Raw genomic sequence first — 17,145 nt, 5'->3', positions numbered from 1 at the left:
AGCATCTTACCCTCACCAAGAATGATGCCACAGTATAAAGACAAAATGATAAGTTTTAACAATTGGCTAAAGTATTGGTGTCATTCAAAGGGGATCCAGTGTCTGTCAGCCTGGGATGACATGCTCGACAAGCCACGTTGCTTCGCTAGGGACAGCTTGCACCTGTCACCTCTGGGCTTTCGAATACTGGCTAAGGCTCTTGCCACCCCCATAGTGCCTTTTTTAGGCAAGGCTGAAAAGACAAACCCACCTCCATAGACAATACAAAGAAAAAGAAACTAAGGGTAATGCTGCTCAACGCCAGAAGTCTAAACCTCAAAATGCATGCACTCGAGGCTCTACTCAGTATGGAGAACATGGATGTCTGTGCAGTAACAGAAACCTGGTTCAAGGCTCCCGAAAGCACCCCAGCACTACCACTTTATGCTTCATACCATGCTTTTCGGCCACAAAACTTGGACTGAACCAGAAAAGGAGGGGGAGTATCCATATACATCAAAAATACCAATACTCCAGGTTGGTAGCACTGCATGAAGCAACAGAAACCATCCATGTGCAACTAACAGTGAGCAAAACTGCCTTTCAGTTTGTAGCCTGCTACAGACCACCCTCCCAAACTCAGGACACCCACTCGGCTTTCCTGAGAACACTGGAGAATATGAAGGTCTCTCCAAACACCATTATATTGGGTGACTTCAACTACCCAAACATTGACTGGGTAAACTACTCAAGCCCACACACCCTCGCCCAACGGTTCCTAGAATTTATAAACTCAAATGCAATGGAACAACTGGTCACCACCCTCACAAGAGGGGAAAACATATTGGGCCTGGTCATCACCAACATAGGGACTCTATGTTCCACACCAGAGGTATACCCCTCACTGGTAAGGTCAGACCATAAATTAATCTCACTGGACATCCATATCTCATCCCCACCTCCAGCCAAGGTAACCACAGTGAAGAACTTCTCAAAAGCAAACTTCACACTTCTCAAAACTGAGGTGGTATCCTTCAAAGCCCCCGGGCCAGTGGAAAATATGGCTCAAACCGCTGAATCCTTTACAAACGCATTCTATGGACACCTACAGGAATGTATGGATCGTGCCATCCCAGATAAAACCAAGACTCACTTCTCCAAATGCAGGAGACCTGTCTGGTGGACCCCGGCCATAAATAAGCTATACAACAAAAGGAGAAAGCTACTACATGATAGAGCAAAATCCCAAAAAGGGAAGGCATCTCTGATCAGTACTAGCAAGAAGCTACGATCCCTCATAAAATCATCTAAGGCCAGCTTCGAAAGAAAAATTGCGCAAGACACTAAAGACAATCACAAGGCCTTCTTTAGTTATGTCAGGAACCTGGGAGGAAACTCCCAGATATGCTCTGAGTTAGTGCAAAATGATAAAAAATACACTGAACCCACAGACATTGCCAACATCCTGGCAGACAGGTTCAGTGCAGATTTCTCCCCCCAACCCCCCCAAAAGAGCAAATCTCCATCCCAACAGAGTGTAGCCTCCCAGACATCACAGATGAACAGGTGAGAGCTGCCCTCTCCAAAGCAAAAAACGGCATCAATGGGACTAGACGGTGTCCCGGGCTGCGTCGTACATGAGCTACAAGAAGAACTAAACCCTCACATAAAGTCACTGTTCAAACTCAGCCTTACTACAGGATATGTACCCAAGGAATGGCGTACTGCAGCAGTGGTCCCACTCCACAAGGGAGGTGCCACAACAGACCCAGGAAACTATCGCCCTATAAGCCTGACTAGCCTGGTCTGCAAAGCTATGGAGTGTATCATCATGGAACTCATAAACAATGACATCGGGAACCTGCAGGCACTGGATCCTACCAAATTCGGCTTTGTTAAGGGCAGATCTTGCCTCTTAAACCTGGTCGACTTCTTTGAAACAGTTACCAGGGCCATAGACAAAGGGAAGGTAGTCCACACAGCCTACCTGGACCTCGCAAAAGCCTTCCGACACAATACCCCACTCAGGCATCATAAATAAGCTCACCAGCTTAAATATTAACCCCTATGTCACAAGATGGGTTGCAAACTGGCTCAGGGATAGAACCCACATGGTCAGAATTGCAGGTGCCTTGTCAGACTCTAAACCAGTCACAAGTGGCGTCCCACAAGGTTCAGTCCTGGGACCTCTCTTGTTCGGTTTTTATTTCTCTGAGGTACAGGCAAACACGGGAGGACTTTGGCTGACCAAGTTCGCAGATGACTGCAAACTGGGTACCATAATAGACTCTCTGGCTGACACAAGCATCCTCCAAAAGGGTCTTGCAGAGACAGATAACTGGTGCCAGAGCCATGGCCTGAAGCTAAATGCCAGAAAATGCATAGTCATCCCCTTTGGGAAAAGCACAGTGCCCACAGATTACCACATAGGAGGTAATCCATTAAGTACGAAGGAAGTAATTAGGGATTTGGGGACCCAAGTAGATAGTAATCTCTCCTTTGACAATCACATTGCCAAAGTGGTTAGAAAGACCTTCTATATAGCTCACCTTATCACGAAAGGTTTCACATCTAGATCAAGAGAGGCCATTGTGCCCCTCTATTCCTCACTCATCGGGCCCATAATTGAATACAATGCCTCATTTGGGATGTACCTTACCCGACACCTGCAGCAACTGGAAAGACCCCAAAAGTACCTCACCAAGAGGATCAAGGGATTCAAACAGATGCCCTATACAGTTAGGCTAAAGAAACTCCAGCTCTACTCAGTTGCTTACCGCCTACTCCATGTCCAACCCAGAATTAATGGACATGCTCCACCTCAGGAAATCCAAATCCCTTAGAGCTACATGCTCCAGAGACTTAAACCTCAGCACAGAAATAAATAGGACATGCTGGAGGGACAGATTCATATCCCAGAGACTCCCTTCACTCTGGAACAGAATCACAGTCCAAGTTAGGCAGAGCCCCTCACTGACCCTCTTCAAGAGAAATCTTGACGAGTGGATGGGAGATCGTAAGTTTACCCCTGGGATCTCTTCTGGGTCCCTGATAGACAGAGGCACAATAAACTAACCATAAAAGGGCTATCTTCTGTGACCTACTATTCAAAGGCACAGTCTACAAATCTAAAAGGGTGGCGATAGCCAAACACACTCTGGATAGGCTTATAAATGCCCTAGGGCAGATAGTCTAGTATCAACCTATGAACCTATGAACATGAAAATACTAAATATCTATTTACAGTAACCACCAAAATTTCAATCACAGGAAATATTAAAAATAACACAGATGGAAAGATTCACTCAGATACAGAAAAACAATACTTAACTAATCTCACTATATTCTCCTGACTGATCTAAAGAATTACTATTCCCTGGTTACTTACTAAAGCAAGGCAAAATAAAGTGGGCAAGTGATACTTCTTTGTCAGGTTTCAAAAACAGACTGTCCTGAGACTTCTGTCTCATCTAGTATTAAAACATCATTTTAGTGCTGGATTACAGAATGACATCACATACATCTGGTCACTTGATTTCTGGTTCCCACACTACCCCCTTTACTAGAAACTGAGCCAGAATCTTGCACATATGTATTACAAAACACACACATAGAGCTTTGATAAGATGTGTTATAGCATCTGAAAGCTATAAAACAATGTCAAAAACTTCCACCCTTCCAGGCTAGCAATTAGTTCACCACTAAGGACAGTACAGTAGGATTCATAGTCCTGGTTTTCACAGACATTTTTTCTCTGGCTGCAATCAGAACTGTAAGATACAATCTCTATGGCCTGAACCAGGTAATTTAATTTCAGACTGTTTTTCAAAGTTAGCTGAACTGGAATTATTTCTCTTCCAGCATTGTCTATTACAATATATGCATTTCAACAGTTACAGTACAGTGTGACATACAAATGTATTTCTTTTCTGTCCAGCAGGATCCACTGTTGGTACATTTTTAACACAAGCAGCTTTACAAATACATTTTCAACACAAGCACCTGTACAAATCAGTTTGATATACAAATGACATATAATTATTTACAAATCTCCAGCTAGCTATGCTGGCATATGTTACACATCCACTGCTCTACTTCTGCTAGAAGAGCTGAAAATACCTCACATCATCATACTCACAACCTCTGCTGAGGTCATATCCCTTCTGGTTAATCCTTTTACTTTTCCTTTACCCAATAGGCAAATCAGTAAAATGTTGCTTTTTCCTATAAGGAATCCCTTTTTTAACTCAAAACCTATTTTTTAAATAATTAAAGTACCAGTTTAATTTAGTGCTCTTAAAATTCCAATATGACACTTTAGAGAGGATTTTGGAGCAATTAATTGAGTCAGATATTTTTGCTGACTGATGAAACTTGATGCCCATCATCTCCTTGTAGTCCTTGCGCCTAAGTATAATGACAGTTTCCGAAAGTAATATAGTCAATAGGTTGATAGGTATTTACCAAACGATTGACCTGTGAGGATCTTAAGAAGCTTAACCTTACATTTCCATGGTAGTTTTAGCCCTTATAGTTTGTATATGAATAACCCAGAGATATGTCGTACAAGAACATGTTGGGATATTTACATTTTTCCCTGGCCGTGAGGGATAGGGAGGCTAAATCTGGGTTGAATCTGCATTATTAAAGAAAAAAAGCCAATGTCAAGAAACACCTTTATTGCAAACAGCAATGCTAATACAAATACATATCAGTTAACTCAGTTTAAATAGGAGCATAACACATCATATGACTACAGCCAGCAAATCACGTGTATCTCTTAAAATAACTTATACCTATTAAAACAAAATAAACCTTGTTTAAAAAACATTTTTAAAAAACACTTTAAAAAGATCAAAGTTTACTCTGTTGCAGTTTCACTAGCACAGGTTTAAGAGTGACAGTAGTGTTGAGGCCAGGTTCAATATCATCTCCTAGCCTCAATATCCAACCATATTCCTTATTTTCTAACAAATTATTTATATCACTCCCCAATGTCCTTATAGATCATCTCTATAACCCTAAACTTAACGTTATGACTGGCATTTGTACACATAACGTGTCTACTTAACGCATTCTTGTCACTATTTCTCCTTATATCTGATTTATGTTCTATAATGCGTTCCTTAAGTTTTCTTGTGGTCTTGCCTACATAAAAAGAGGGGCATTGGCCACAGGTTGCTAAGTAAACTACATTCATACTATTACAATTTGCTGTCAAATTAAATGTGTAACATTTGCCTGTGGAGGGATGTATAAAAAAGTCACTATCCTTCCCAAATATATCACTATAACAAGTACAACTCATACAACTAAAAGTACCTGTTCTCATTTCTGACTGTTGCTTAGATATGGGTTTAAAATCTTTATAACATAATTTGCTTTTCAAATTTCTCGTATTCTTATAAGAGAAATATGGTTTCATATCTAAGATATTTCTAAGTTTAGGTGAAACCATTAAAATCGGCCATTTTTTTTCTATAATTTTTTTTAACTACTTGTGTCCTAACATTAAAGGTTGTGACATATCTAACCTTATCTTTATTTGGCATAGATTTTATCAATGGACTAGTCTGTTGGTGAATGGTACTAAAGATTGGCCTCATGGGGTTTATATCGGAACATCGAAAGACTATAATTTTGAATCACACAACATCAAGCATGGAACATTGAGCGCAAACAACCCCAAAAGCTCAGAATTTCGAAAACAGAATGTACGAACAGCAACACTTGGCCATCCGCTCATCCGTGCAACCTGAATCCTAACTGTAACACACCAAACATCACACCTCTTTAACTGTCAAAACACAACCCAGCCACCTAATGCAAGTACCCTACAAACATATACATTGAGTACTCTACTCCACTCAACAGAAAGTAAATATTAAAATCAAAACCAGCATAGTAGCACACAACAATTACCACACTACATAGACATTATGTACAAAAAAAAAATATTTACATGATTTACTATGTAGACCCGAAAGCTTTGCTGTTTGCAATAAAGGTGTTTCTTGACGTTGGCTTTTTTTCTTTAGTAATTTCCAAGTACTGTTCCAGTTTTACAGCAGCAACCTTGGCCTGCCTTGGTGGATTTTTGTGCATTGTTGCAGTAATCATTAAGAAGTCTGTGAGAGCATATACAGCCAGCCTTAAGGATTGTATAATGGAGCGTGCCCGCTCAGTGACGAACCTTTTGTGTAAGGAAGATAACCCACTTATGCGGTTAGTATCGGGAGTCTCAACAGATACAGAAGTACCCTTACAAGTTACAGAGGACTTTGGCAAACAATTGGAACTGTTGGAAAGGAAGGTGGGATCTTTTAAGCACTTTCCATGGCAACGCTTGAGTTTTATAGTTTATTTGGAATTGGGAATTGTTCCACGGGTTCTATGAATTTTAAAAATGCCCACCTATGCAAATGTGTACCCGGACCTTTTGAAGCACTGGTAACAGCTTAATTTAAAGTTGGGCTTGGACTATATGGCCTTAATGAATGACTTTTTTCAAAAAATAGAGAAAGAGTTGAAGGAAGTGATTGTGAGTTTGGAAAACAGTTTGATGGGAATGACTTGTTTCCCTGACATGCTTATGATCTACCAGAAAATGTTAGATAGAATGCAACAACTAGATGATAAACTTGAGGCTGTTAAAAAATGTAGACTCCTTAGGGACATTAATGACCTTCAAAAGGGCCATAGTTTCTCCTGGCCAAAAACGGAACGCTCGAATATTGAAAAAGCAGTTTCTGCTAAGTGGAACTCATTATATGATTTGGATGAGTTCACTGAGAAAAGAAATGTTAAGGCAACAAATCAACAAGTAGCCACAATGGATCCAGTTATGCAATTGGCTAGTCAGACCTCAGACACTCCTTCTACCTCTGTGACCCCAGTAATGAATACGGCGGTAGAAGGGAATACAAACACACAGTGCGGTGTGGTTGATATAGCTGAAAATAAAAAGGGGCAGCAGTTGGTTTTAAGCATATCTACAAAGGGGACACAGAGACATTTTCAGCTAGAACATTCGGAGACAATATAAGAACGGAGCGCCTCATGGGGGCATTCAACTCAGAGACAGACCCCAAACTGGCTGAAATGCAAGAACGACAGCCCAATGAGTCAAGGCAATTTGATACGACGTTGAAACAAGGTACTGTAAATTTGTCAAATGCTGTTTTAACAGCACCTGCACTTTCTTTGTTCCATAAAGGCTTGAATTTTATTCCTACAGCCACTGACGATCTGGTAGCTGCCTTAACAGACTTAAAATTTTTTTCTAGGACTTTACATTTAAAAGTTTTATTTAATGATGCCCGGATAGGGCAACACTTAGATTGTAAACAGAGAAGTGCTTATATACCTGTAAGTATGCCTATTGTGACTGCATGTCATGATATTTGTGAAGTAGAAATTATAAAGTTGTATGCTGAGAGAGATAAAAAGAAGAAATATAATTTGATGTATGAGGAATATTTAGCCTTAAAAACATTTTGGAAGAAGATGATAGTTTAGTAATTAAGCAAGCTGATAAAGGAGGTGCTGTGGTGCTTATGAACTGGGAAGATTACATGCTATCCATAAATGTGTTATTGGGGGAGGGGAACACCTTTAAGAAAATAACTTTCTTAGAAGTGAAAAAATATGTTAGTGATGTTAATATGACAGTGTATGATTTACAACTTAGTGGTGACATAGATTTAGATCTATTTAATTACTTTACGGTATGCTGTCGTAAGATACCACAGTTTTATGGTATACCGAAGATACATAAGTCGCTTGCAAGCCCACCAATGAGGCCAATAGTATCTGGCAAAGGATGGGTGACGGAGTCCATCTCAATTTACTTACAGAAGAAATTAAGTTATTTTTTGACAGAGTGCCCATGTGTACTTAAAGATGCCGCAGATTTTATTACAAAATTGCGAACATGGTTTGACACAATAGAACATACAGAAATGGTTCAGGGCAGTTATCTTTTTGTAACATTAGTTATCATGTCATTTTTTACTGTGATCGCTAATGATTATGGTATAGATGCAATAAGAGAGTTTTTGAATAATAAGCATGTGGTGCCTTCTAGAAGTGTAGAGAATATATGTTTGCTTTTAGAACTAGTCCTAACTAAAAATATGTTTCTGTTTAATAGTGAACCCCACTTCCCAAATTCCAGAATGCAGAGACACTAGGCTCCATTATGTCCCTTAAAAACAAAAAGAGAATCAACATCCTCTGTAGTTATATTCCTCCAGGAAATAACTCACTTATAATAGAAGAGATACTACAATGGGCCACAATCAACCTACCCCAAGAAACCATCCTGCTAGGCGACCTAAACTTAGACTGGCCAGCCTGCAACTCCAACAACCCCTCAAACCATATTAACTTATTTGGATTCTCACAACTAATCCAAGAACCCACCAGAGTAGACAAAAAATCCAATAGAACCTCCATTCTAGACTGGACACTAGTTAATATCCCCACAGAAAAATTATCATGTGGGCTGCTTACCTAATACATTGAGTGACCACTGCCCCACATTCCTCCTTCATAAACAGGAAAAAATACCCAACCCATGCTATTCAAGGAGACTAGGGATGAGCACAAAGTCAATCCACAAACTCTTAACAGTATGCTTCAGCAACAGGACTGGAATCCACTAAAAACTACCTTTAGACCAGACAGTTGATTTTTTTAATACTACTTTTATGAATGTACTAAATATACTAGCTCCCTTCAAGAAACTCAGGACTAAAGTTAACTATGCCCCATGGCTAAATAGGACAACAAAAGCCTTAATAAATGACAGAGACAATGCCTGGAAAAACTGGAAAAAGAATAGCACTATACAAGACAGACATAAATACCAAGAACTACGAAATAATGCCAAAACCCAAACAAAAGTAGATAAAAAGAAGTACTTCTTTGACATCCAAAACAAGCACTCTAGAAACCCCCAAAAGTTCTGGCAGGTCATCAATACCCTTCTAAAACCAGGCAAAACCACCACCCCATCTCCCAACAACAATTCTGATAATGATAGCATAACTTCAGAATTCAACCATCACTTCACAGAATCTGTCCTTGCGCTATCTATCCAACTATCCAACAAGAACACTAAAACCACCCCAACTGTAAAACAAACTAACATACCTACCTTCACACTCTCACCTGTACCAACCTCTTCAGTTAAAAAGCTACTCTCCAAACTAAGACCCACCACACTCACAGCAGATGGTTTACCCACAACTTTTCTAAAATTAGCTGCAGAATCATTAGCCTACCCTGTCTCAATTCTTATAAACCACTCTATACAAGAAACCTAGGTACCCCATCTATGGAAAGTGTCACATATAATTCCCCTTCACAAAGGTGGAAACTCCTATGAACTATCAAACTACCGGACAATTGCTATCTTGTCCTCCCTTTCCAAGCTTCTGGAGAAATGTATTCACACCCAGTTAATCCACTTCTTATTCTCACATAACCTCCTCTCCCCCACACAGCATGGTTTCCGCCCAAACCATAGCACAACCACTGCTCTACTTTCCTTTACTAATCAGATTAACCATCTAAGAAACAACAACAAATTTGTCTCAGCCATATTCATAGATCTATCAAAAGCATTTGATATGGTCTCCCATAACCTACTCTTAGACATTCTGTCAACCTTATCCTTTGCCCCCTCTACTACTTTATGGTTTAGAAGCTATCTCTCTGACAGAAAACAATCAGCCAAATGACAGAGTACACTATCACCTCTATTACCAACTACTATAGGCATCCCACAAGGATCAATACTGGGTCCTCTGCTATTCACCATTTCACTAACGAGCTACATACTTCCACCCTGCATGCATTACTTACACAGTACACAGACGACACCACCCTAATCTGCTCAGCCCCATCCATAACCACTCTTCAAAAGCTTACCCAAGAATCCTTCTGCTCCATGGAACAATGGATTACCGATATCCAACTCATTCTAAACCCCAACAAGACCAAATTACTCCTTTTTACCCCCAATAAATCCAAATCCACACCTCCTACCTTCACTATCGCCTCCAAAAACGGGACCACAATCTCCCTTTCCCCTCACACTCAGCTGTTCGGGGTTGAAATAGATAACAAACTAAATTTAATGTCCATATCTCACAAACCATCACAAAGGTACATAAGAAACTAGGAATCCTATACAAACACAAACAGTTCCTATCAGACCAAGCTGGAATCTCCTTAGCCCAAACCCACCTCTTGTCTACCCTAATGTATGCATCACCAATCCTAATTCATATCAGGAAAACAGACCTAAACAAACTAGCGTCATGTTACAATAAAATTGCAAAATTCGCTAACAACTCCACTATTAGAAGTCATCACTGTCTTGCCCTGAATCAACTACAGTGGTTAGAATTCCCTCAGCTAATTAGCTATCACCAATTAGTCCTCACCTTCAACATAATAAGGAACCCCAGACCTAAACCAACTTCTAAACAATATTCTGCAAATTGCCCTCTACGCTCATCCAACAAAACCTTGCTCTGCATAACCAATGCCAGTAACACTGCAGGGAAAAGTCTGTTCTCCCACACCATTGCTAGGGAATGGAATAACCTACCCCAAAGTATCTCCTCTGCACCATCCATCTCACTTTTCAAGACATCACTAAAGTCACACCTCTTGCAGTCATGGTTCTGTCCCTGTATCACATAAAATCTTTTCTGCTCTCCTCCTAACTTGCCACACCTCATCTCCTCACTGCTTACCTCAGCTATTCTGTACTACTCAAATACTCCCTATCAGGAACTACTATCCTACAAACTATTTCTCACTCTATGACATATCTCCCAAATAGCATTATTTTCCAGATTTCATTCCTTCATTTTTATGCTTTGTACTACCAATAGGGAATTCAAAGTTTTGTTATCTATATACCAAGCTTGCTCAAATCAAACTAAGGTACGAAAAATCTCCTTGATTGTATATATGCCACTGTATAGACATTTTCTGTCATTCGTGGATTGTGTGTTGTCATATAAAGACATGGAGCTCTGATTGCACATATGCCTCTGTACAGAAATTTTTTTTGTCATTTGTTGTATTTGTGCTGTTATGTTATGGAACTTTTGTCCCTGGGCCTCTGCTGTAAATGGACCTTGTTCCAGTTGGACTTTCCCAGTAAACAAATGTAAAATAAAAATAAAAAATAAATAAAAATTGACAGGGGTGGCGATGGGAACATTCGTCGCTAATACTTATGCAAACCTTGTACACAATCAATGGGAGAGTAAATATAGACGTAGCGGTTTGAATGTTCTTAATAAGAAAGTATGTTTATATCAACGTTTTATGGATGACTGTTTTATTATTTGGAAAGGGACAGATGAAGAATTGCACAGTTATGTAAATTATTTGAATAACACGACAGAATTTCTAAGATTTAAAGTGGAATTCTCTAGGACTAGTGCTACATTCCTAGATGTCCATCTAGAAATGAAACAGGGCATTATAGAAACGAGCATCCATAAGAAGGAAGTACATGCTAGGAGATATATACATAGACATAGTATGCATGCCCCGTATGTATTTAAGGGAATAATGAGGGCAAAATTTAATAGAGCTAGTAGAGTAAATAAAGAAGTACTGCGGTGGTGGTTCTGCGGTAGCGTTGTCGCCTCACAGTTAGACGTTGCTTGTTCGATTCTCAGTTAGAGCGTCTTCTGTGTGTCGTCATGTGTGAATGGGCATTCCTTCGTTGAAGGTTGTGCGTTAGGCCCGGCAAGCCAGTACATAAAAATCTACTACCAATCATTAGCGGACCGGAGTTCCGCTGTGGCGACCCCTAACCGGGAAAAGCCAAAAGACAGTAGTAGTAGTAGATTAAATAAAGAGGAACCCATATTTTTTAAAAAAGTTAGAAGATATGAAGGCATATTTTCTGGATAGTTGCCGTGAAAAAGGGCAAGTTTTACAAATTAGTGAAGAAGTAAAGGAAAATATAATCCTTGAGGCCAATCTTTAGTACCATTCAACAACAGACTAGTCCATTACTAAATCTATGCCAAATAGATAAGGTTAGATATGTCACAACATATAATGTTAGGACACAAGCAGTTAAAAAAATTATAGAAAAAAATGGCAGATTTTAATGTCTTCACCTGAACTTAGAAATATCTTAGATATGAAACCATATTTCTCTTATAAGAATATGAGAACTTTGAAAAGTAAATTATGTTATGATTTTAAACCCATATCTAAGCGACGGTTAGAAATGAGAACAGGTACTTTTAGTTGTATGAGTTGTACTTGTTATAGTGATATATTTGGGAAGGATAGTGACTTTTTTATACATCCCTCCACAGGCAAATGTTACACATTTAATTTGACAGCAAATTGTAATAGTATGAATGCAGTTTACTTAGCAACCTGTGGCCAATGCCCCTCTTTTTATGTAGGCAAGACCACAAGAAAACTTAAGGAACGCATTATAGAACATAAATCAGATATAAGGAGAAATAGTGACAAGAATGCGTTAAGTAGACATGTTATGTGTACAAATGCCAGTCATAACGTTAAGATGTTAAGTTGTCAATCTCGCCTTCATTCTTGCTGGATGGGTTCGGAGCCGATCCTCGGCTCCGACTCGGCACTTGCTTTAGCTCGAGAACTCCTTTTACCAGCTCGAGGCAACCCTATATCCCATGATGCAAGGCGGATCTACCTCAGATCTCGTTTGCCGCTTAGCGAAAGAGGTCTCCTTTGCCAGCTGAGGTAAGTTTTTTCTTGTGAAATAAGAAAAAGTGTAGTTAGGGGTTTAATTTCCCTTTTAGTGTCAGTTTAGTCTGTAGTTAGTTACAGCCCACCCTATTCCCTTGTTTTTAAACCTTTTATAATCTTTTATCTAAAGTTTTCGTAGTCAGGCCTAATTCCCCATTGGTTATTCCCTTCCTGTGTGTTTGTGTAAGGGATTAATTTGTGTGTTTGTTGGGTTTGTTTGTGTTTCCATCCTCCTAGGATGTCAAAAGAAGGCAAGGTCTCAGGCTTCAAGAAGTGTGACCAGTGCTGTCAGAAAATGTCTCTGACAGACGGTCACACTTCTTGTGTTTATTGCCTGGGGCCTTTGCACCTGCAGGACTCCTGTGCTTTATGTCATGCTTTTAGCCAGAGAGTCCTGCAGGAAAGGAGGAATAAACTCATCCTCCGAGGCTTACTTAAGCCTGAAGGTTCTCCTCCTAAATTAGGGTCAGGAAAACCTCCTAAACCACCGAAGGCTCAGGCTACAGTGTCCAAGCCTCCTTCGGTGGCTCCGGCTCCGTCGGAGCCGACATCGGCTCCGGCTGGAGCCGATACATCTTCTTTGCAAGTAGTGGGTTCGACCCATCCAGCAAGAAAGAAGGCGAGAGAAGACAACTAACATGGAACGTTATGGTAGGTACATAACTTCTAATTTAGGGTTATAGAGATGGTCTATAAGGACATTAGGGAGTGATATAAATAATTTGTTAGAAAATAAGAAATATGGTTGGATATTGAGGCTAGGAGATGATATTGAACCTGACCTCAACACTGCTGTCACTCTTAAACCTGTGCTAGTGAAACTGCAACAAAGTAAACTTTGATCTTTTTAAAGTGTTTTTTAAAAAATGTTTTTTAAATAAGGTTTATTTTGTTTTAATATGTATATGTTATTTTAAGAGATACACTCATGTGATTTGCTGGCTATAGTCATATGATGTGTTATGCTCCTATTTAAACAGAGTTAACTGATGTGCATTTGTATTAGCATTGAGAAAGGGTGTAGACCCGAAAGCTTTGTTGAATCTGCATTACCCATCTATTTGTCCATTCTGTTCCCTTTTCTAAACTGATGCTGATAATTACTAAGCAAGGCATAACTATCTTAAATGTTTTTTTATTTGCATAGATATGGCCTTTCCCACATTTTTTGGATATTGGAGGCAGTAATGAGATAAATCTATATAATTTAATACTTGTTTTAGTAAATGAACTGTTTATTATTTACCATGTCTGGTATTGTACAGATTAACAGTGATATTACTATATAGGGCACTGAGACACTTGTGAATATGCCACAAGCTTGTGATTTGCTGACGTTCATAATGGCTTTATGGCATCTGAGGAGTCAAGTGCCGCAACTCATTTCCTTTCTGTTACTGCTGACGTTTATGTTGCCCCCCCCCCAAAAAAAAATTTAGACTGTCCTAAGGTGATATCACCTTGAGGGTAGTATGAGGTGCATCCATAGAGCCATTATGCATGCACAATACTGCAACCATTAAATTCTTTGGAAGCACGTACAGTATTCCCTAAGCTGATGCCACATACGTTAAAGTGGATTGTTTATACTCCGTGGCATCAGCATATGGAAAGTGCCAATTTGTAAAGTTTTATTTTCAAATAGTAAAGAGCAGAATACATTAGCAGATGGGGAGAAATGTTGGACTGATGGTTTATGCACCTCAGGTAACAATATTTTCACTGGCAAATCACTTCAAGGATTGAACTTAGACTATAGGACTCTGGATGTCTGAAGTGTTTTTTTTTTTCTCTCCAAGAAACTTTTTATGTTGGAAACAGTCTCTTATGTAAAGTGAAACTATATGGAAAGTCCAAGATGCTTTTTACAATTATGCCAGTTATAAGGTTATTCCCATTCATATCTATGCTAAATTATTTTCAAACAAAATGGCTAAGTTGTTAGTTAACATTCTTGGTCTGATTTTGTTTAGAGAAGTGGAAAGCTCATGTTTACCTCTACCTGCTGGACTGTTAATCTGCCTCAAAAATCTTGTATCTTTCCAAGTAAAATTTACTGTCTTTGCTTTATTAATCTTACCTTTGCTTTTAATTGTATTGTTTTCTGCAGTGACATTGTATATTGCAATGTTGATTTTAATTTTGATTGCATTTTCGTTTGCAATTCCAATATGATATTATAAGTGCAAACTCTCACCTAATTTCTGGAGTGATCCAACAAGTAGGTTATCCTTTAGTCTTTTTAGTGTTGAGACGGTAAGAATGATTCTGTAGTAAAAGTAAAATGTTTAATAGCCACTGTAAGGCAACATTAGGAATATTTTGACTGGTAACACAAAAACAGTCTCTACTGAGCTACTGTACTCCACAGCTGACTTTGTTAATATGTCTGAATGCTGTATTTGATAATAGCTTCTGTTATTTAAAAAAGCTCCTGTCATTTTGAAATTCTTAGTAGGGAACATTGTAGGCAGTTTACAGCAGTCCATTACGAAAGGATCCTGCACACCAGTGGAGTGGCATCTGGCAGGGTAATTAGTAGAAGTCTAATCCACAGTGGAGTAGTTCTTTTTTAGGAAAATTGGTCTAGATGCTTTCTTTATAAGTTGGGTGAATTAGTAATCACTGAAGGAGCCTAGCAAGTATTGCAGAAGCCTTGTATCGCAATGATAATTGAGCTCACCCATCAATAAAGCATTATACAATAAATGACCAAATTTAGTGAAGGGCAAAATATTTTGATGTTGTGTGATATAATAGATTTATACCAAGTTTAAGTTTACTTCCTACTGTTCATTCATTCACACAACAGACAGCTAAATTATGATGTGTGTCATTGGAGAAATATGCAGCAAACGAGCATTTCATACCATTTTTTTTACCTTTTTTTACCAGCAATAGAACACCTGCTGCTTCCTGGTCCTTGGCTTTTTAGTGCTTGTAGACCACGTAAGACTGATTAAGGGTTTAAGTTGTCTTGCTTTAATTGGGATTCAGTTATACCTAGTACAGCAGGATTATGCATCTCAGGCCAGGCCTCTAAAGCAGGAAACATTTTTCTAAAATTACAGAAGTTTGCTGTAGTTATTTATACCCTTTATTTTGTTTGCATAGCAAGTGTTATTTGCTACCTCATTGTTCATTAATCTTGGGATGTATACCATGAAAAATATATTCCAAAAAGAAATTTATGTATTTATATTTTTTTTTCTGGGAAAGTCTGACTGGGCAGTACCCATATTCAGTGGAGGCCTGGGGAGAAAAGCTCTATTTGCTTACATTGCATTATACACAGTTCCAGTTAAACACAGAGTAGTTACATTTCTATTTACATTTATACACATACAGTACTTAACATTTATAAAATTCTAAGATTTTACAGAGGTAAGAGTTACAAAAGAAAAAAGCCCACGTGCAACTTAATAGATTTTACACTCAGCAGTTATGTATAAAAATTGTTTTGTCATTTCAGTTAGAAGTTGAGAGTATTTGGAGAGTATCGTCAGGTGAGCACAAAGTCTTAACCTGGTGATGAGCATGTGCAGGACCAGGATTGGTTAAAATGTTGTTTAAGCAGTGTTTTAAAATTATTGAGTTTGTTGGAGAGTTTTATTTGTATGGGGATACTATTCCAGAGTTTACTGACATATTGGGAGCAGAGAGAGTCTTCTACAACATTACTTGACTTATTTGTGAGTAGTAAGAATTTGTTACTAGGATAGAGGCCCTTTGCTGGACAGTAGGGCAGGAATATGTTTTTTAGTGCAGGGCATTTTTCTGGATGATGAATGAGTTTGTGTACTGTAGCTAGTTGTGAATATGTTAGGTAGTTGTGCAGTTCAAGCCAGTTTAATTGCTTTAAGCTATGGCAATGCTGGGTCCTATGAGGGAGATTGGTGGCAAATTGAGATATTTTATTATAGCATGAGGTGAGTTTCTTTTTTTGAATATTAAGTTTGTTAACATAGGAGTACTGTATAAGAGAGTTGCAGTAAGAAGGTGGTGGCTAGAGTTTTTCTTGCAGTGTCTGTAAGGAATCCATTGATCCTGTAAAGGGAGCCTAGTTTATGTTGTGTAGATTTAATGGTGTGCAGTATATGCTGGTCATATTTGAGAATGTGATCTATTATAACACTTAGAAGTTTACTGTGAGTTGCATTTTCAATGGTAGCATTATTTGCTGACTTTATGGTGAAAGATTGCTTTCGATTTTGGCAACTTTTTGAGGTAAAATGCATTTTATTTTTATTGGGGTTGAGTAGGAGGCTTGATTTTTTGAGCCAGGTTTCTGCAGAGAAGAAAGATTTTTGGGTAATGTCTTGGACCTTATTTATTGTTGAGACTGCACATATTAATGTTGAGTCATCTGCATACTGAACTAAACTA

Source organism: Protopterus annectens, chromosome 9.part0, assembly GCF_019279795.1.
Source record: "Protopterus annectens isolate FY-2018-M chromosome 9.part0, PAN1.0, whole genome shotgun sequence".
In the NCBI taxonomy this organism is placed as follows: domain Eukaryota; kingdom Metazoa; phylum Chordata; order Ceratodontiformes; family Protopteridae; genus Protopterus; species Protopterus annectens.
This window is presented reverse-complemented; position numbering follows the sequence as displayed.